The sequence below is a fragment of the Natrix helvetica genome, assembly GCF_964273705.1.
Source record: "Natrix helvetica genome assembly, chromosome: Z".
NCBI lineage: Eukaryota > Metazoa > Chordata > Lepidosauria > Squamata > Natricidae > Natrix > Natrix helvetica.
This window is the reverse complement of record NC_138554.1, coordinates 90,031,425-90,054,775: the sequence shown is the minus strand read 5'-3', so window position 1 is coordinate 90,054,775 and position 23,351 is coordinate 90,031,425. Positions and strand designations below refer to the sequence as shown.

The 23,351-nt window shown below is 42.1% G+C and overlaps 1 long non-coding RNA gene across 3 annotated transcripts in view; it reads right to left on the bottom strand.

The window, feature by feature from the left end:
* Positions 1 to 23,351, bottom strand: part of LOC309402100 — a 193,560-nt gene that overhangs the window by 128,072 nt on the left and 42,137 nt on the right. The window contains exon 1 of one of the 3 annotated variants that reach the window (XR_014176836.1): positions 1,325 to 1,409. The exons of the other annotated variants lie outside the window; for them this stretch is intronic. This is a non-coding gene — a long non-coding RNA (uncharacterized lncRNA). Of the gene's footprint in view, positions 1 to 1,324; positions 1,410 to 23,351 lie in introns of those variants that run through there. 3 annotated transcript variants of the gene reach the window in all.

Genomic DNA, 23,351 nt, shown 5'->3' with positions numbered 1-23,351 from the left:
CCCAAACCACTCAAACGATGCCCTCGATGTGATGTCCCGATGCCTGGAGGCTGTGCGGATCTGGATGGGGAGGAACAGGCTCAAGCTCAATCCCTCAGTTCTGATTTAAAGTGACAGCATTTGTTTTTCTCCTTTGCAAAAGAAGTTTCCTTCTTTTTCTTTTTTTTCTCCCTTCCCCTCCTTCCTCCCACTCTCCCTCCCTCCCTCCTCTCTCAAACACACACACACACACACACACACACACACACACAAAAGTTGGTTTGGATTATCTCTCCTACCCCCTTCCCTCTCTCACTCTCTCTCAAAAACACACACACACACACACACACACACACACACACATGTTGGATTGGATCTCTCTCCCAATGGCTTGAAAGGAGCTCCTCTGTCACCACCACCCCATTCCTCTGCTGCCTTCCCCAAACGCCTCCCCCATTGCAAATGCAGTATGCTGTCCAGGTGGGAAATGCCTGGAATGCAATAAAACCCACCTGCTGGCAGGCTGGGGTGAGAGGAGACGCAGAGAAGCTGGAGGGGAGCCAATTGAAGCCTTCTGAAAGAACAGGGCTCTCCTTCCCCAGTCTTTAATTTGACTGCAGGCGGAGCCACATTGCCTTTTCAAACCTGTAGTCAGTGAAGCTGGGCTGGATTTTTGCATATCTTTATCCAGCTGTCGAGGAAGGGAGAATGACTTCCTCCCCTGGCCCCCATCAATTTCTTCTCCCCACACACAGCTGGATAAAGCTATGTAAAAATCCAGCCCAGCTTCACTGATTACAGGTTTGAAAAGGCAACATAGCTCTGCCTGCAATCAAATTACACTTGGGGAGGGAGAGCATGAGTGAGCACTGAGGAGACCACAGGAGGAGGCAGGAAGCCAGGCAAAGGGCCATGATGTAGCACACACACTTTCCCCAGCCCCCTTCTTTTGGAAGGCTCGATTGGCTCCAGCTTCTCTGCTTCTCCTCTCACCCCAGCCTGCCAGCAGGAGGTGAGTGGGTGGGCTTTATTGCATTCCAGGCATTTCCCACCTGGACAGCATGCTGCATTTGCAATAGGAGAGGTGTTTGGGAAAGGCAGCAGCGGGATGGGGGGATGGCAGAGGAGTTGTTTTCAAGCCATTGGGAGAGATATCCAATCCAACTTCTGTGTGTGCGCGCTCCCAGCTTCACTGACTTCAGGCTGCATCAAACTACATGAGGGACGGAGCGAGGGAGAGCATGTGAGTGAGCCAGAGCCCTTCCCTCCAGCCTTTGCCCAAAGCCCCGCACTGCACCAGGAGGATAAAATTTGAATTCCTCCCCCTCCTCCAATCCACATTTACCTTTTCCAGCTGCTTCAGAAAGGCTTCAATGCTGCTCTTGTCTCGAGTCCTCTAAAGAAGTCCCACCCTCACTTCCTTCTCTTTGAGAAGCGCCTTGCAAATGGGGGCAGGGCATGGGAGTGTACCAGTACTGGAGTGTGGCCACGCCATCGTGGAATGGGTATGCAAAAGTATGACAAATTTCTGGCACCGGTATGCCCATAGTGGTGCATACTGGGCGGAACCCACCTCTGAAGTGGACAGTCTTTCATAACAGCACAGTTTTACACTGAGTATCCTTCTCTATAAGATGAGCATATTGTCTAAGTATTTTCTGAAGCAAAGTTGTTGAGAATGGTGAAAATTCATTTCTATCATAGTTCCACATTGCTGGTTTCTGATTGCCATTGCCAGACAGAAACTAGTGGTCTATTCCTTGGTGCCCAGCAGTAGACTGATTGAGAGACACAGTGAGGTTATGGAAGCTGCAAAAAATCCAGCCAGTATTGATGACTTTAGAGAAAACACACTGGTTTGCAATAACATATTATACTATATATTATTAACTTCAAAGCACCCACTTATCAATAAGAGAATAATTGTAGGGACTACAGCTATATGAAGCTCATAACAGAGAAATCCTTTTTAAAGGTAATTCTGCATCCATAGATTTTATACAAAATTAATACAGACACACTATTCATCAAGCGAGTCTTGAGGTACCACTCTGGGAGGAGTTTGACTCTGTTGCCGCCGAGGATATGGACAGGCTACGCGGGCAACTGCGGGCCACCACATGTTTATTGGACCCGTGCCCCTCCTGGCTTGTACTGGCAGCCTGGGAGGTTACATGAGACTGGCTCCTGGGGCTGGTGAACGCCTCGCTGGGGGAGGGGTTCCTACCAACCGCCTTGAAAGAGGCAGTGGTGAGGCCCGTACTTAAGAGGCCTTCCCTGGACCCAGTAGAGCTAGCCAATTATCGTCCTGTCTCCAACCTTCCCTTTTTAGCGAAGGTTGTTGAGAGTGTGGTGGCGCAGCAGTTCCCTCGACACCTGGAGGAAATTACTTATCTAGACCCGCGCCAGTCCGGTTTCCGACATGGCCACAGCACGGAGACGGCTTTGGTCGCGTTGGTGGATGATCTCTGGAGGGCGAAGGATGGGGGTTGTTCCTCCATCCTAGTCCTGTTAGATCTCTCAGCGGCTTTCGATACCATCGACCATGGTATCCTATTGCGTCGACTGGAGGGGATGAGGGTGAGGGGCACCGTTTTGCGGTGGTTCTCCTCCTTCCTCTCCGGTCGGACGCAATGTGTGTTGGCGGGGGAGCAGAGGTCGACCCTGAGGCCGCTCACGTGTGGAGTGCCACAGGGGTCTGTCCTCTCCCCTCTCCTGTTCAACACATACATGAAACCGCTGGGCGAGATCATTCGAAGATTCGGGGTTGAGTGCCATCTGTATGCAGATGACACTCAGTTGTACATCTCTACCCCGAACCACCCCAACGAAGCCGTCGAGGTGATGTCCCGGTGTCTGGAAGCCGTGCGGGTCTGGATGGGTGACAACAGACTCAAGCTCAACCCTTCTAAGACGGAGTGGCTGTGGCTACCGGCGCCCCGCTTTAGCCAATGTGTTCCATCTCTGGCCATCGGGGGGGAACAACTGCCCCCGGTGGATAGGGCACGCAATTTGAGCGTCCTCCTAGATTCCCGGCTGTCGCTAGATGATCATGTGACGGCCGTGGCTAGGGGGGCGTTCCACCAGGTTCACCTGGTGCGCCAATTGCGCCCCTTACTAGAGCGGGACGCCCTTTGCACAGTCACTCATGCCCTAGTGACTTTCCGTCTTGATTACTGTAACGCTCTCTACATGGGGCTCCCCTTGAGATGCACCCGAAGGCTCCAGCTGGTTCAGAATGCAGCCGCGCGGGTTATTATGGGGAGTACTAGGTACTCCCATGTAACACCTTTCCTGCGTGAGCTGCACTGGCTGCCTGTGGCTTTTCGGGTGCGTTTCAAGGTGTTGATTGTCATCTTCAAAGCGCTCCATGGCTCGGGACCTAGTTACCTGCGGGATCGCATTCTACCCCATACATCCCTACGACCAATCCGCTCTCACAGAGAGGGTCTCCTCCGGGTACCTTCCGCTAAACAGTGCGGGTGGGCGGTCCCTAGGAATAGGGCCTTCTCTGTGATGGGCCCAACCCTCTGGAACGACCTCCCCCCAATATTAGAACCACCTCGGATCTCCGCTCCTTCCGCAAGAAACTCAAGACCCACCTGTTTCGATTAGCCGGCCTGACCTAATTGCAATTGTAATTGTATTTACAGGGAACATCTATTACTAACCTTCCTGGATGGCTTTTTAAATTTTAAATTGGGGTTTTAAACAGGTTTTTAAAATTGTTTTAATTATTTAAATTGGTTTTGGGTTTTATACACAGACGGTATGTGTGCATTGTTTTGTTTGATGTCCTATGTTATGTTTTGTTGTCTTGAACATGAACTGTCTGTACACCACCCCGAGTCCCTACGGGGAGAGGGGGCGGTCTATAAATTCAATAAACCTTAAACCTTAAACCTTAAGCTTTTGCAAAGTAGGACTCATTAATGCCAGAACTTACTTAAATAGGCCTCATGCTGTGAGGTGCATAATATTGCATATTCCCTGAGAAAAAAAAGGCCTCAGGTACTTTGTTTGGCCTGATATTTGCATACAGTTCATTCCACTTAGCTATAGCTGTTTTCCTGATTTATTTATATCCGGTTTCTTTATTCTAAGGTGGGGATTATTTTGACACTTTAAAAGAAGAAATCGAGCTCCTTTAATACATTCTTTGCTTTAGCAGGAATTATTTTTTAAGCTTACTGCCCTGAAATTCAAATTCCCACCAAACATGCAATATGAAAATAGTTTATTCAAATATTTTGTGGGATATAGTATTTCTACCCATTTTATAATGTTTGTGGTCTACAACTATAACCTAAATCAATTTTAAAAAAGGAAAGCTCATGTCTATTTAGTCAGATGGTTACTCAACAGGATTGTCTTTGTGACTGTCAGATTATGGAGTGCCTAAAGAGGTATGCTTGGCTTAAGAAATTAGTAAAATACATCACTTTCTGCAAGCTTTTAACTTTTAATCATTTTAATCATTTTATTTTATTTTTTAATTATATTATAAATTTATTATTTTTTTAGTTTTTAAACAATACATATAATTATCAGCTTCTTTTAATACTGGAATAAACAAAAAAGCAAGAAAGATGTTCAACAACAAAACGAACTTTATAGTTTAATCATAGGTAATCACAAATGTTAGAAGTATTTCTAGTTCTGAGCTGTAAAAAAAACCTGGAGGCATGTCTTATACTACGGGTCTCCAACCCCTGGTCCACAGCATTCCAAAAACTGGAATGGCAAACAAACATTCCAGAAACTGGAATGGCAAACAAAGCCCTATGTGTGAGGTGAAGCCAGTACATAAAACCATGACCTTTCCAGTCCGCAGAAAAACCTCTCTCCACAGAACCAATCGCTGGTGCCCAAACAGTTAGGGGGCGCTGTCTTATACTAGGAACATCTTCTTAACAGGTTAGTTTTTCTGAAAGAGCTTTGGACAAAAATTATGATATTCTCAATATCAGTGGTCTGTCTTTACGTTTGTCCCTACCTTTTACTGTGTAATTTGAAAGTGTCAAGCCTATTATATCACCACTATATGTGGTGAAGCCCAGAGAACCTCTAGACAGAATATATAATGACCTTTTCAGATTTTGAGAAAGAGAATGGTGGTTTGTAAAATTTTACATGTCCAAAACCAGAGGTGATATTCAGCAGGTTCTGACCAGTCTGGAGAACCAGTAGGGGAAATTTTGAGTAATTCAGAGAACCGGTAAATACCACCTCTCACTGCCCCTGCCTCCATCTATTCTCTGCCTCCCGAGTCCCAGCTGATCGGGAGGAAATGATAATTTTGCAGTAACCTTACCCTGGAGGGGGGAGAGAATGGTGATTTTACAGTATCCTTCCCTGCCACACCCACCAAGCCATGCTATGCCCACCAAGCCACACCCACAGAACCAATAGTAAAAAAAAATTGAATTCCACCACTGGTCCAAAACATCTGCACATTCCTTTTCTACCAAGTAAATTTTGATAGTCATCTTCTCACGGAATAAAATAGGTATTTATCAATTGAAGGTCAAGGAATTTGTGCCTTATGGAATTTTAAATCCTTTCTTAATTGTGGTTAATAAATCTCTCTGACAAAGTAGCTTTTTTTAGTTATGAGTAGCTTCTAGTGCTAAAAAAATAGATGTTTTTAGTTTTTGTGGTCATCTAGATTTTTGCAACCTACAACAAATAGACATAATTCTATTGATGTATGGTAAAATTAAATTTTCTCACGTCTATCTCTTCATTACAGTCCCATGGTTTTTTCCCCATTCACAGCAATGGATTCCTATTATTATAAAATTAAGGCTACAATCCATGCGAAATCAAGATGGTGGACATGACACAGTTCTTTACATAGCATGTGTGATAATCAGCCCCACAATATAGACTAAACGAAAATATAACTCCACAGAAATCTACAGTTACTTTTATTAAGATGAGCTATAGTAGTAGAATCGTGCAAGTCTGATTATGCTTCTCCTCTTATACTCATGTGAAATAGAAGGTTCTCTATCTGAGACATTTATATATACAGAGAGTCCTCAATATAGACCACACATGAAACTGAGATTTCAATCTCTAAGTGACATAATTGTTAAATAACTCATCATGTACCTAGATCCGATTTTACAACCATTTTATAACCATTTGTTATTAAGTGAATCACATGGTTGTTAACTGAATCCAGTTTCCCCAATTGATATTGCTTGTTGGAGGCTGTTTGGGAAGGTCATAATCACATGACAGTAAGATTTGCAACAATCGTAAATGCACACTAGTTGCCAAGCATCCAAATCACTGTCACATGACCATGGGGTGATGGAACAGAAGGATCATAAGAATCAAGTCTTCTTGGTAACTGTCCCTGGTCCCTACTCTCTGTTGAATGGTAGGAACATCCTTTGTTGTCATTTAAAAGGTATTGTAAAGCATTTCAAAACAAAATCAAGCTTTTAGGAGTAAATAGTTCTAAATTATTTTTCGCTACTATTCTGATATTTTCATTCAGTCTATTTTTAGATCTTACTGCAAATGGCAGTTAGGCTTCAGTAGCCAGTAACAAAAACATTAAAAAATAAATACATTAATTTATTTAAAAATAAATAAAAAGCAAGCAAGCCTATTGAAGGCTTCCTTGCTTTTGACAGAAATAAGGCTGCAATTAAAATTTTGAAGAAAAATGTAGAGATGCTTCTAAAATAACAAAATGCAGTAAGAATTGTTATATTTACAGGAACAGGAAAACTTGTACAAAGAAGAAAAGAAATTCACAAACATTACCAAGATATAGCAGACAGAAGGAGTTATACTCACTCCTTAATTCCTTGTATAATTGTGCTGTTTCTCACTGAATAACATTCATTTCAGGGTTTGGGGGGGAATATGTGACTGTGTGGGAAGGACAATGATATCTTTAAGTTATTAGATTGCCAAAACAGATTTTTTTTTTCCCTTAGAAAAAGAGATCATTGTTTCCCAAATGGAAGAATGTCCGGATGAAAAATTTTCTGCTGTTAACCACAGTGAGCTATATACCATAACTGTATCTCCTTTGTCCTTGCTTGCTGCTTTGAATGACTTCACATAAGAAACAATGAGACTCCATTTTGCAATGGAGGGCCATCTTCTAAATTACACAGATATCATACAATTGATAGTTAATTTAAATATTGAATCAAATTGCAAGCTCACTTGAAGAAAAAACATAGAACGAGGGGATAAAATAAAGCGATATTTAAATGAACAGTTCATAAAATATTTAATTTTAAAATGTATTTATGAACTGAACTTGAAAATAGTCTTCTTTTTCCAAAACTAGAACTGATGCTCCAAGATGGACCACTATAGATGCATTTAATGAATTTTTCATTTATTAGATTTATATTTAACTTTTCATGTAGTAGCTCAAGAAGGCACACATATTGTTCCTATTTTTTCCCATTACCTCCTTTGAGGTAGGTTGGACTGAGAGAGAGGGACTGTCCCAAATTCTGAAATTCAAATTAGACTTTTTATACAGTAACTATTTTCACAGCTGCCCTCAAGAATACTGTCAGAAACTTTTTTTCCTTTCCCAAAAATTCTTCAGATAAATTTTCCTACATTTGGAAAAAGGCCACATAGCATCATAGCAATAGCAATAGCACTTAGACTTATATACCGCTTCACAGTGCTTTACAGCCCTCTCTAAGTGGTTTACAGAGTCAGCATATTGCCTGCCCCAACAGTCTGGTTCCTCATTTTATCCACTTGGAAGGACGGAAGGCTGAGTCAATCTTGAGCCTGATGAGATTTGAACAGTCAAATGGCAGTCAGCAGAAGTAGCCTGCAGTACCACACTCTAACCACTTTGCCACCATGGTGCATGTTGTCCCACTCTCATTTTCTGTAATTCTTATGTTCCTCCCAAATCTTATTCCCAATAAGATGGGAAATATAAAAATATAATAAAACATATGTTCCCAGAATCCTAATAATCCTTCTTCAAATCTTCCTTCAAGCCCAGTATTGCTTATATCGTGGAACGACTCCAACCATTTCTAGTCGACAGCCATTTTTTCACAATATTAAGATATTCCTGTTAATGTTAATATTTTTAATATTTAAAAAAAATGCCTATATATGTTTTATGTAGCTTTTTAAAGCTTTTTAAGAATTTCTGGAGATAGAAAGATGCTCCAAACCTTTAGAACATTATGTCCAACCCATAATCTTTTTTGTGGGATTATATATCAAAATTAATTCATTGCTAAAATAATTTTTAAAAATTGGGGATCGGGATCATTTTGCATTGGAGATTATCATGGAATGTTATCTTCTTAATGGGCAAAGAGGGTGTCTTTGAAGATACATTTCAGACCCTTTCATGCCATCAAATTTAAAATTCCTATTTTAGAAAACTGGTCCTTCAATTATGGTGAGCATCCATTTGAAAAATTGAAATCTGAATAAAACTACATCTGTCTTTTTGTGTGGACAACAGTATTATTTTTCAGAGTCGGAAGTCAAATGTTTCATAATATTCTGTCGCTAACAATTCTTTTTCATAAAGTGGTGCTTGACACCAGTTCCTCTTGACTGAATAGTAGCTGCTGTCAATTTCTTTTTCCTTTAAATGAAGCATTGAAATGTGCAGTTATCTTAAAGCACAGTAGTATACCAAATAAATAGCAGTCCTAATTGAAATACAACAGATTTTATCAACTCTGCAAACTGGTCATTCTTCTCAGAAGACTCTAGAGTTTTTGGTGCTGCAGGAATATTATCTCTTCTTCCCTAGCTGTGCTGATGAGCTGTCAAGAAGCCCCATAAATTAATTCTGAAAATGGCTCAAGGTTTCAGAAGGGCATTGAAATAAGGAGATGAATAAGGATACAAGTTGCTTCTACATGCAATCTGCAGTATTCAAAACTGAAAAAACATCAGCAGGAGGTGGATTCTTTTCTTTTCTTTCTTTTTGCTAATTTTTTTGAAACTGAAGTATGGATTGCTCTGATACTTATTTAGCTGTTACCCAAATCAAATGTCAGCTGTTTATATTTTTCTACTTCTCCATAACTTAAATTCATCTTTCCCATGTACTGAAGTCACAATATTAGAAATTTTGATGATTAGGCAAAGCAAAGCATCTCCTCCTTATTTGGATCAAAAAATGCCTTGTGAGAGAAGAGATTGGGAGTCAGTACAGCTGGATGGGCAATCCCAAAAACTCAGGAACAAATATTTGGAGGTTGGAAAGAGGTGGAGAGCACTACACCCCCTAAAATATAACCTTGTATTCCTCCTGCCATTTTTTCCACTTTTGAAATCTTCAAATTACTTTTAATGCATTAATTTTCAAATGCCCCTCTTAAAAGTGACATCTTCACATATCAAGATAAAATAGATTCTTGTTTGGTAAGCTTAAAAAAAGCTTTGCGGATCAAAATGTTTAAACAGTTAACAATTTACTTGAGTAATTGGTGGAAATGGGGCAGCTGCTAGCTCTAAGCTCAACATTCATACATATAGATCCAGCACAGATCCAAAAAGAGATTCCAGGTTTTTCACAATTGTCCTAGGGTAGGGGTTCATTATTTCTCTTTTTCTCTGCTGCAGGGATAAAACTTCACAAAATCAGATCTCAATTTCTACAATCACTTTTCAGGCATTAGTAATTTTCCCTTTTTGTAGGGTCTTTCATTTTACTTTCATTTCATAACCCAGAGGAACAATCTTGGGAAGCTTCTTAAATACTTCATAATCTTAGCAACTCATAAGTTTGTAAGTTTGCAATAATATGGCCAATGGCATGATCACTGATTGATTTCTATTGACTACTGAGGCTGTTGCAGCTCTCCACTCACATCCCTGAACACTGTTGTTCAATACTGGTAACTGAGTCTATACTTTCTAGCGCCAAAAAAAAAAAGTTTACTTGTTTCAAAAAATACATTTTGTTCAAAATGCTTGTTTAAGCATTATTCTGTTTATGTGTGCATATGACAAAGGAATAAATATAAATATGAAAACATGATTGATTTGATTGTGATGAAAGATTGAAAGAATTCATAAAGGATATAAAAGTGAGGAAAGGTTCTAAATCTGGAAAGGTAATTATTTGATATGTGTTGAGCATAGTTTTGTGTATGGAGATAGATAGGGAATGAAAAGAAAGAAGTGGCTGAAATGAAAGTAAAATGTCTGAAGAAAAACAAAATACAAACCTTATAAGAAAATAAAATATGGATTAATTTAGCATCAGAGGAGGTTAGTTTTCCTTGTTACGATCTCTAACTTTGGTCATCTAACCTTTTGCAGTCCATATGTGATACTAGTATCCATCACCTTCCAATTAGAGACAAACAACCTGCTATCTATCAAGCAGTTTGGTTTGTCTTGTAATCTGCAATTCCTACACTGCAGAAACATTTGGACTATACAACTTGATCAGGGTAAAGCAATAGACGCAATTTACATAGACTTCTGCAAAGGCTTTGATTCAGTGGTGCATGACAAATTACTGCTAAAATCAAGCCCTTACGGCATTTCCAGATCCCCACACAAGTAGATAACCATGTTCCTGTCAAACAGATAACAACTAGTCATAATAGGGAGCACCCTATCAAACCCGGCACCAGTCAGCAATGGTGTTTCCCAAGGCAGCGTTTTAGGACTCACACACTTTCTGCTTTACAACAACGACCTATGCAATTATATTAAAAGCAGCTGCGTCCTCTTTGCTGATGACATAAAATTATTTAACACCACTGACAATGCTTCTGCCCTACAAAGGGAGCTCAACTATGTGTCAGAATGGTCACACAATTGGCAACTCCAAATCTCAACTAAGAAATACTCTGTCCTACACATTGGCAATAAAAATCAGAACATCAAATACAAGTTGGGCAGAAACATCATCATAGACAACTCTCACTTTACCAAGGACCTAGGAGTACTCAAAAGATCTAAGCCCCAGAGCTCACTGTAACAGCATTGCCAAAATGGCATTAAAAGTTGTTAACCTAATTTTGCGAAGCTTCTTCTCTGGCAACATTGTACTGCTATCTAGGGCATACAAAACCTTTGCCAGACCAATTCTCAAATAGAGCTTGTCTGCCTGGAATCCACACTGTATATGAGACATTAATATGATTGAGCAGGTCCAGAGTATTTCACAAGAAGAGTACTCCACTCCTCTGCTCACAATAGAATCCCTTATGTCACCAGGGTCAAAATTTTGAGCTTGGTCAATCTGGAACTGTACTGCCTGTGGTCGGACCTAAGCTTAGTATACAAAATTGTCTTCTACAACATCCTAACTGTAAATGACTACTTCCGTTTCAACCACAATACTACAAGGGCAAACAATCGATACAAACTCAAGATAAACCGCTCCAAACTCAATTACAGAAAATAGGACTTCAGCAACAGAGTGGTCAATGCCTGGAATCCTATACCCAACTCCATTGTTACAGCCTCAAGCCCTCACAGCTTCAACCTTAAACTGTGTGCCATCGACCTCACTCCATTCCTAAGAGGTCCATAAAGGGGTTGTCCATAAGCGCACCAGCGTTCCTACCATCCCTGTCCTACTGTCCCCATTTACTTGTATTCATTTCCTTTGTTCATGTCCATGTCTATACTTAATATCTGATATCCTGTACATGTTTGACAAACTAATAAATAAATAATTTGGCTATCCTCCCTGTGGAGGATAGCAATTGCTATCAATCACTGTCCCTAAGGGAAACACAAATTAGATAGTTGATACAGCTGGGGGCATAGTCACCTCTCAAAAGTGGGCTGAAGAAACTGAACCATACAGAAAAAAGGGCAGAATCCACTCATCACCATGAGTCAGTAGGCAATCCTCGTTGCCTATGTTGGGCAGCACCATCTACCACCAAGATGAAATGCTCTACATAATCATAAATTCCTCCTGCTTTACTGGGAAGTTCCCATCAGTTTGCTTAACAAAATGAGTTCAGTCTACTTCAAGAAGAGTGTAAATTCTGTTTTAAAATATATTTCTTCACATTTTCTATTGATGTCTTGGAAAATAGTGATGGAAGACCATGGACCCAAACCACAGTATCTGTTACCTCATTCTTTCACTGCTATATCTCTGATTACATGGATATGTTCAGTGCAATTGCAAACATCATTGATAAGGCATCTTCTCCTTCCCTGAATTATCTTGCCCCCACATTCTAGCAGGAAAAGTGGGTTGAGGGAATTAATATTTTTAAAAATAGTTATTCAGTTCATTTTTTTTTCTTACAATTCCTCTGACTCCCCAGAAGTCTGACAATCTCCTTGCAGATTTTCATGGTTGGCAGAAGTGGAAAAAGAAATCTCTTTCGTACAGTGGAGAGTGTAGTTTGAACAAATACAACTTACTGCCCAAAGCAGTCATAGAAAATAATGCTCAGAACTATGTATATGTGGAAGGGGTTTTAAAGTTCCACAGAAGGCACTATGGCAAAACCATTTCAGAATGAGAAGAGCTAGCACTTCACAAAATCCATTATTGTTATATATAGCACAAACTCAAAAAAATCCTTATGCAAATGCATTGGAAAAACTGTTGAGCAAATAATTGCTGTTTTTACATGTTAAACTAACCCTGGGTTGTCTGTACTGTTATGAATTTTTCTGATTTATATTGCCAATTAAGAATCATTTTAAAATCTCCTACTAAGCAAAAGTATGGATATACTGGAAGTATAACTGGTATTCTGAGCGGTACCTTCATAAGGAAACACCATTCTTACTTGACAGCTGCTCTGTGCCTTCTGTGTTACAGTTCCAAATTATTTCAAGTTATAAATTGAGATGCCCCATTTTAACTGCAAAATATGCTTTTTCTAATTGGCCATGAGTCTCATCTCACAGGAATTTGTTCAATTATTTGACAACGCAGTCCATCGTTCTTGCTCTGGAGTATAGCCTTATATCTCTGTGGGCAGAGGAATTTCCTCATGAAGCAAGGCTATAGTTTCATTTCTATAGTGATATGTAAGAAATGCTGATGTTTGATCCAGTATGTAGCCTTTCACCATTTTGCTAATCCTTTAGGAATGCGTGGAAAAAGGAAATGAAAAGTACTTTCATTTAATTATTTTTAAAATGTATTTTCCAACTATACAAAGCCTCTATTTTCCAACTACATGAATACATTGTTAAAATTTGTGTATCGCTAATGCCTCAACTTGTATTTTGAATGACAACAATATTGCTATTATATTCACATTTCAAAAGATTTATTTTCCACTCAGGGAGTAGACTCCATCAGCCTCCACCCTTAACCACACTTTCATACAAGTATTTTGCTTATTCAGTTTTTATATTCTCCCTCTCTCTCTCTCTCTCTCTCTCTCTCTCTCTCCCTCCCTCCCTCCCTCCCTCCCTCCCTCCCTCCCTCTCTCTCTCCAGCACGAATATATATACAGAAAAAACATGTTTACATCCAAACTGAATTTGCAGCCCCAATGAAATAAACCCAAAATGTATGACTATTGTATAACTGTAGCTATTTTGAAATCCAGTTAGCCTCTAATTGTTAATGACACAGCCCGTGCGTAGAATACAGAACAACTCTAAAATCAGTTATGGAACATTGATCTAAGGAAAGGCATACTTGAGGAAACACATTTCATAAGATCAGGGACAGAGTGGTTACATTGGGAGCGGATTGAATTTCTTATTCCATGTTCATCCACAGCACGGTGAATACTATTGTGTTTCCCCCAAAATAAGAGCCAGTCTTATTTCATTATGGGTTCCAAAATATGTACTACAGCTTATTTTTGGAGAAATATGATCAAGGTGATCAGCCTGACAGGGCATCCCATTCCCCCCCCCCCCCCGGTGCAAACACAAGAGCCAACAAGTGGATGGGAACCAATGGTATTCGGCAGCAGCTGCAACCAGCTGGTCCCTTGGTTGATGCACTCTGGGGCTGCGCAGAGTGGAAGGCATGGAGCAAAAGGCAGGCAATCCCAACATGTAGAACAGAAGGCAAGCAACCCTGATGTGTTGCATGGGCTGAAGTCAAGCCAAGAGACATGAAGATCAGCCTCCTGTGGCTGCCTTTACTGCTGCTTGGCTTTCTCATGGCCCGCATGGTACATCTGGATGCCTACCTCCTTTCTGTGCCTCTGTCAGTGCCTGCTGCCAGTGTTGCTGTGGAAGATGAGCCTCCTGTGGCCAGCACTGCTATGGCCCCCTGCCACTCAGGGTTTTTTCCACAGTCCATGCAGCATATTAGATATTAACTCTGTCTGCTATAGTTTCCAATAAGGTCCTTTGTTCAGGCGGGAACAGAGATTGAATCCTATTGGCTAAGAGGTCTGACAGCTCCCTATAAAAGGGCTGCTGTCAGACCCAGAAGTTGCTGGATTGTACAGACTTGTTCCACTACAATAAAGAGCTGTTGTTACGTTAAGCCTCTGTCTGCCTTCTCATTACCTGATCTAACACTGGTGACGAGGATGGGATTGAGAGGCAGATAGGCGAAGAACGAACAATGAGACATCCAGCAAGTAGATCCAGCCCAGAGTTCGGCATGGAAATCAAGCTACCATTTTGAGCGGCAAATTCGAATCGCCTCAACCGAGAATGGCCATGCACTCTCCGCGAACTCCGTATGACCTGGTGGCCGAACACTGGGAATTGTATATATTATGGTTCGAATGCTTCCTCGAGGCAAACGACCTCATGGGCGTCCCTGACACCCGAAAAAAGAACCTTTTTCTGGGGTGCTGTGGCAGAGAGGTTTTCAAAACCGCAGAAGACTTATTGGAGCCAACCCCGCTCCAAGCGGTTCCTTGGGCGGCATTGCAGCAGACCCTGAAGACCCACTATGCCCTCAAGCCATCGAGGCACGTTCGCTGCCACGAATTCAACACGAGAAATCAGAAGGAAGGCGAATCCATCAATCAATACGTGGCGGCCCTGCGGAAGGCAGCGATTTATTGCAAATTCCGTGACCTGAACGACTTAATATTAGATCGCATAATCTGTGGCGTGCGGAACATTAATCTGCAGAGACGTTTGCTTGCCAAATCAAACATGTCTCTGCAGATCACACTTGATGAGGCCAGAGCATCCGATTCCACAGACAAGTCCGCGGAAGCCTTGCAGCATCAACACAACGTGCCGCAAACCACGCAGAAGCAAATGCGCGTCCATCACGAGGCCGCTGAACAAGAACCCTCTGACAGCGAAGAAAATGACAGCTACCACATACACAGTAGCTGCGCAAAAATGGCACAAAAATTCAACTCACAAATGCCGCCCTGCACAAGCTGTGGAGGGGACCATGTCTACTTGCAAATTCCGAGACGCAACCCGCAGGCATTGCGAACGAAAGGGGTACATTGCCAAAGTGTGCCAGAGCGAATTCCCTGCCACCACATAGCAACCTAAAGACACTCCTAACTGCCAACAGAGGCCCACCCCAGGGGCCCGGCATAAATCGCAAGGGCGCCCAGAGAGAGAAACAAAGGTTACCTATCACACTGCGATAGGACAAGTCCGCACTAGGCGGCCAAAAAAACTGAAGATCACTGTCCTCCTACACTCCCTGTGAGCTTGAAATAGACACTGGATCATCCTTAACCATCATGTCTTGGTCAACCCTGAAGCAAGCCATTCCTGGTTTAAAGAAATGGCAACTTCGCACCCCAGACATCAGCCTGCGAGACTATCAGGGGAACCAAATCCCCATCGTCAGCCAGGGCACTTTCCGTGCAAGGTTCAAGGAATTCCATGCCAGACTTCCCGTGACCATGGCCAGGGACAGCCTGCAGAGCCTCCTGGGGCTCGATTGGTTCCAAGCCCTGGGGTTGGAGGTGACCGGAATCAACTCCGTGAAGGAACACGGAGCAGAGGCCATCTTTAAGGAGTTCAAGGACGTCTTCGGCCCCGCTCTCAGTAACATAGTGCCTATCAGGCTGAGGCCCAGGAGAGTGCCTTTCGCTCTCCGCCCGAAAATTGATAAGGAAATTGACAAGCTCGTGAGCCAGGGAATCCTGGAACCAGTCGACCATGCTCGCTGGGAGACTCCTATTGTGACCCCGGTCAAGCCTGACGGGTCAGTCCACATATGCACAGACTATAAATGCACAATTAACAACACGTTACAACAAAGTTGATCACCATTTGTTAATCTAACACATCACGCCGAGTACCACTACCAGGAGAAGCCCCTCCGAGCTTCTCATGGGTCGCTGGCTAAGATCCCACTTAGACCGGCTACACCCAAACTACTCTGCCGCATCGCCCTCTGACTCCACAAGCAAAATTCGAAACTTTAGCATAGGGGACTCGGTATACGCCCACAACTACACTGGGGGAACTCTGTGGATCCCTGCTACATTGAGAGGCAACACCAGGCCTCGCTGTTAGAGCTAGAGGATGGTAGAAATTGGAGGAGGCATGTTGACCAACTCCGTGGTCGCCTCTCCCACTCCAATCTCAGAACACCAGACGCAACTCCCGAACAAATCAGCCAAGGCCCTACCCAAAAGGAGCAAGCGCTCACTCCCTCTACACCCAGCTCAAGCCCGAGGGTACCGCGGGACTTATCTGAATTTGTTGCAGGCCCACAGTGAGCTCCAAACGAACAAATCCTAGAAGCTCCAGCCGCAGCCTGGAAAATGATCCAGGAGGTTCCACCGAGCGGAGCTGGAGAGCAAACAGGCCTGTCCGACCTGCCCAAAGAACCAGTTCCAAATGAACTGTGCAGGTCTGGTAGGACTAAATAAAAACCCGCCTACCTATGTGATTACATGACCAATAGAAACATCCTAACTAAGAGGGGAGGGCTGTTAGATATTAACTCTCTCTGCTATAGTTTCCAACAAGGTCCTCTGTTCAGGCGGGAACCGATTTAACACAGCACGTCCAGATCACCTGCCTCTCCCCTGCCTTTGCTTCCGCCTGCTGCTTGCACAGGTACTCAACTCACTTGTGCTGCCTGGGCTGCAGCTGCTGCCAGATACCTTTGGCCTGTGCATGCTCACCATCTCCTATATTGGCCATACCCACTCTCCTTCACTGGGGCTTAATTTTGGAGTAGGGCTTATATTAGGTGCATGTGTTAAAAAAACCCAGTCTAGGGCTTATTTTTAGGGTAATATTTTCAGGGAAACATGGTAATAGAGATAGTTGTTGAGTTACAATTATTCATTTAGTGACTGTTCCAAGTTACAACAGCACTGAAAATTTATGAACATTTTTCACACAACAATTGCAGCATCCCTGTGGTCATCGGATGCTTAGCAACTGACATGTATTTATGAATGTTGCAATGTCCCAGGATCATATGACCACCTACAGACAAGCAAAATAAATGGGGAAGCTTAATAATCATGTTACTAACTTAACAACTGCAGTGATTCACTTAACTACTGTGACAAGATAGATGGTAAATTGGGGGGGAAATTACTTAACAATTGTCTTGCTTAGCCACAGTCATTTTGGGGTCAGTTGTGGTCATAAGTCAAGTACTACCTGTAATACTTCACATCTGGAAATTGTTTTTCCTTTAAAAAAATCCAGTTTACTTTTAAAAGTGGATGAGATGGTCTGGATTATGTTCCTGTTCCCCTTTTAATGGCAAAAATCACAGCAATTCAATATTTCTTTCAGATCCTGATATTCCTTATCCAATTTAATAGTTTGACCATGAGGCAACCTATGACCTTAAACTACTTTAAGAAAACAATACTTTTCTGCAACCAAAGCTTTAGCCATTTTGTACATTTTCAAAAGTAAATAAACAAAGGTGAAATAAAAGACAGACAGGTTACATAGGATGAGCTCAGGAATTTAACAGGAAGTTTTTGTTACATTCCTGAACATTTTCCCCTGTAAGCAAATTATTGAAAGTGAAGGTGAATGATAGAAGTTTACTGTTGTGAATTGCAATGCCTAGGGCATATTCGTGTTTTTACTTAATATATGCAATAAGTACAAATTTGCAGCAGTGAGCATATGTATTTCAATTGATATTCGATGAATATTCAACTCTCAATAAGGATGAGAAATAAACAACAGATCAGGTCTGTTAGAGGAGTATGATCATTTTTTAAATTTTATAAGTTATAGAAGTTGTAGAAATAGTGACTGCTATATAGAGCATGCAGGACAACTAGGTCCCAGTGGTGGGTTCCGGAAGCCGCTACTTCCAGTTTGCTCAGAGACCTGTGCATGTGCAGTACGTGCACAGAAGCCAAAAGCAAGATGGTGGTGCCTATGGGGCCACTGGGAGAACCAGTTCAGGGGTGTGGCAAGCCTGCTGGTTCCAGCGACCTAAGCAGCCAAGCTACTACCGGTTCAGCCAAACTGGTCTGAACTGGTAGGAACCTACCACTGGTCTCTATTACCATAACTTTTCAGGGTCTTGAAAAAGATACAGAAGAACAAGAGATAGGACAATAAATTACTGATATTGGAAAGGAGATGTACTTCTATCTGTAAGAAAACTAAAAAGATTTGTGATGGTTGGTAACTCCTTGTGATGTGCCAGTTGGACTCATCATCTTGTGAAGGGTACTGTCTGCTAGGAACAGGGACAAGGGATGTAACAGACAACTTTCAAGGCTTATTAAATGTGCTGAAAATTATCCTTTCCATGTGATAGAGAAAAATATTGTGTATAATAGGGATTACTCTATCACAGGGGTGTCCAAACTTGGGAACTTTAAGACTTGTGGACTTCAACTCCCAGAATTCCCCAGCCAGCCATGCTGGCTGGGGAATTCTGGGAGTTGAAGTCCACAAGTCTTAAAGTTCCCAAGTTTGGACACCTCTGCTCTATCACTATGATTTTTAAACATCCAGGAAGTTCAAGACTCACTTGGGTGACCAAGCAAATGTTCTTCCTGTCCAAGTAAAGGGAAGAAGACAGTAAGAGAATGACTGACTATGCAGATTGTCTTAATTAAAGAGATTTAGTTTCTGATATCCTGTCTATTGACAAACTGCTGCTACTTTGCAAGAACTGATAAACAACAAATTGGCCAGTTTGTTGAGTGTGAACAGAATAATTTTGATCTGAATCTTGTGGGGACTGGAAATAGAAACCTAGTACTATGTTGTACTCTGTAGAAAAATATTGATGTGCTGCTGGGAACAAATGAATTCTTTATTTTAGATCATCTCTTCTGCTAGCAACTTTTTATTATTTATTGCCATACTGTGTAGATTGTTGCGCACAATGTTGCTACCTTATAGCAAGTTGCTTATCATCAAGAAAGAAGGTAAATAGGGCCATATATAGAGCCAGAATGAGATATTACTATCTCATTCTTTATAATTTTCAGAATGTGCCGTGACATCTTCAGAGATTTTGATAAGATTCAGAATTGTTAGAACAAATGTGCTTCTTATAGGATCTTATGAAATCTACCTCAGCAGAATGCATGCAAGACTTCTAAATTGGGCCTGGAAGAAGCCTTTGAAATGTTATGTGATATATACAGACTACATTTCAGACTTACACTCTTAATACTGTGAATAACAAACATAGAACTTTCCTATTCTATGTCTAGCACTTGTTTAAAAATATCCATGTCTTGATTGTAAGGGTCAGAGAGCAAAAGCTCTGGAGAGAGGCCATGTATCTACAGAAACATTAGGGAACCAGGAATATTAGACAAATGATAAGCATTAATACAAAATTTAAAATCAAAGCCACGCACAAATCTTTATTCTAGACAGGCTGCTCCAGAAAGAGGATGACATTTCTTGGAAAGTAAATACAAACAGGCATTTATCTGTGGTAAAATAGTGAGTACAGAAATAACAATTGATACTCACAATCCAATATTTGCTTTGCCAACATTCAATACATTATCAGATCTCAGCAGCCCAAATCACAACCCATTTCAGTAAGAGACCATCATAAAAATTTATAGTTGCTATATGCCTCACTGCCCAGTAGAGCTAACAATTTAATGAAAAATCAGAATGTTGTTTCATAACATTCAGGGGCTTTGTTGCCTATATAGGTAGTCCTTGGCTTACAACAGTTCATTTAGTAGCTGTTCAAAGTTACAATAATACTGAAAAAAGTGAGTTATGACCGTTTGTCACACTTATGGCCGTTACAGATCAAAAGGTCTGTAATGGCCATAAGTATCATGTGATCAAAATTCAAATGCTTGGCAACTGACTCATATGGTTGCAGTGTCCTGGGGTTACCTTCTGACAAACAAAATCAATGGAGAAAACAGATTCTCTTTACAACTTAGTAACTGTGGTGATTCAACTATAGTAAGAAAGTTCATAAAATAGGCTAAAATTATAACTGTCTCACTTAGCAACAAAAAATTTGGGTTCAATTGTGATCATAGGTTCAGGACTACTGTACAATAATATTTAGCCTAGGAAATAAAATGAGCTTTCCTAGGTCAGAAAGACAAATGTAACTTAATAATTAATTCAGAGACCTGTGGAATGATTCCTATAACTGACATAAAGCAATCGAAAGATACATTTTAACTTTAAAGTGTGTAAATGACAGAAAGGAAGAAGAAATTGCATTGTATGGATCTATTCCTCCTCAGAAACCAAAATGAATGAATTTGACAATACTATATGCCACCTGGATTAAAATAAGAAATAAAAGTATGGGGCCAAGTATCATTTGTCCAACCAAAGAAAAGATAATGTTTCTAAAGAACAAATTATATCTTGAAGTAATAGTGATGTGGTAATAGAAACATAGGAAAATAACAAAAATGTAACAGACACAAAAGCAAAGTTCTTTACATGAAAAACATAAATAAAACACATAGGCATGGGAGATGAGTACTTAATAATAATTTTAATAATAATAATTTTATTTGATTAGCCGCAACCCTCTCCCGAAGGACTCGAGGCGGCGTACAATCAAAACGGATAAAAATACACATAAGACAAACATATATACAAAAAGAACAGAGACATATACATATGTGCATGGAGGAGAGTTGACTTATAAGTGAAAAGACAATTAAAAACACAATTTAAAATCCCCTTAAATAAAATTACTAAATTAAAAAACCCATCAGGAGCGTTACGAAGTTATGGTTGAGCCAGGCCAGCTATTTAGAAAAGGTGGGTCTTGAGCTTGACACGGAAGGAGCGGAGGTCAGTAGTGGTCCTAATATCCGGGGGGAGGTCATTCCACAGGGCTGGGCCCGCCACAGAGAAGGCTCTGCTCCTAGGTGCCGCCCCATGGCACTGTCTGGTGGACGGCACCTGGAGAAGTCCCTCTCTGTGCGAGCGGATGGGTCGTAGGGATGTATGGGGCAGAATACGATCCCGCAGGTAACTAGGTCCTGAGCCGTGGAGCGCTTTAAAGATCGTAATCAAGACCTTGAAACGCACTCGATAGACCACAGGAAGCCAGTGCAGCTCGCGCAGGAGAGGTGTCACATGGGAGTACTTAGTACTCCCCATAATCACCCGCGCGGCCGCATTCTGGACCAACTGCAGTCTCCGAGTGCATTTCAAGGGAAGCTCCATCTAGAGAGCATTACAGTAGTCCAGGCGAGACGTCACCAGCGCATGGGTGACTGTGTGTAGGGCGTCCCGGTCCAATAGGGGGCGCAATTGGCGCACCAGGCAAACCTGGTGGAACGCCCCCCTGGCCACGGCTGTCACATGATCATCCATGGACAGCCTGGCATCCAGGAGGATGCCCAAATTGCGCGCCCGCTCCACGGGGGCGAGCTGAATGCCCCCAATGGCCAGAGATGGAATTATCTGGTTGAACCGGGGAGCCGGAACCCACAGCCACTCCGTCTTGGAAGGGTTGAGCCTGAGTCGGTTGTCATCCATCCAGACCCGTACGGCTTCCACACACCGGGACATCACTTCGACGGCCTCGTTGGGGTGGTTCGGCATGGAAATGTACAGCTGAGTATCATCAGCGTACAGATGATATCCCACCCCAAAACCACGGATGATCTCACCCAGCGGCTTCATGTATGTGTTGAACAGGAGTGGCGAGAGGACCGACCCCTGTGGCACCCCACAAGTAAGGGGGCTTAGGGTCGACCTCTGCTCCCCTGCCAACACACGTTGCGTCCGGCCGGAGAGGTAGGAGCCGAACCACCGCAAAACGGTGCCCCGGACCCCCAGCCCCTCCAGTCGGTGCAACAGGATACCATGGTCGATGGTATCAAAAGCCGCCGAGAGGTCTAATAGGACCAGGATAGAGGAACAACCCCTATCTCTGGCCCTCCAGAGATAATCTACCAACGCAACCAAGGCCGTCTCTGTGCTGTGCTCAGGGCAAAAGCCGGACTGGCGCGGGTCTAGATAATCATTCTCCTCCAGATGTCGTGGAAACTGAGAAGCCACCACACTCTCTACAACCTTCGCCAAAAAGGGAAGGTTGGAGACAGGACGATAATTGGCCAGCTCCGTAGGGTCCAGGGAAGGCTTCTTGAGCAAGGGTCTCACCACCGCCCCTTTCAAGGCAGCCGGGAGAGACCCCTCACCCAACGAAGCATTCACTAGGCCCAGGAGCCAGTCGCGTGTAACCTCCCAGGATGCCAGTACAAGCCAGGAGGGACACGGGTCCAGCAAACATGTGGTAGGTCGCAGTCGTCCACGCAATCTGTCCAAATCCTCGATGACAACCAAGTCAAACTCCTCCCAAAAAGGTTTCTCAAGACTCGCCACTGGCGTCTCGACTGGGCCACTTGGAAGAGGAAACAGGATTCAGATGAAGTAAAGCATCACTGTTGAAAGAAACAGCAGTAAAATGTAATATAAATCATGTTCCCAATCATATTTGCTACATCCCAATGTGTTTTGCTTTGTTTTGAGTTCTAGCCAAGTTATAACCAGTGTACTTCAATGTGTATAGTCAGATTTCATTTTTTTCCATTGGCCATTTGCCTGTTGGTGATACTATAGCTTGTGGGAATATATCAATTATATCCATAAATAAGAATAAATACAATACAAACATAGCAAACATAATATGTAATACAGCCCAGGTTCGAATCCCAGTAAGGGTATGGCTAGCTGATGAGAGCTAATTAGCTCGAAATAGATCTATACTAGTCTCCCTTTATTTATTTATCAGTACAAATACAACATATATATATATATATATATATATATTATTCCACCTGGAATTTACACTGTATATTGGACATTAACAGGATTGAGGTATTTCACAAGAAGAGTTCTCCACTCCTTTACTCACAATAGAATCCCTTCTGCCACCAGATTTCAAATTCTGGGCTTGGTCAATCTGGAACTGTGCTGTGGTCCGATCTAAACATAGTACACAAAATTGTCTGCTACAACGTCTTACCTTTTAATGATTTCTTCAGGTTCAACCACAATAATACATGTGCAAACAATCGATACAAACT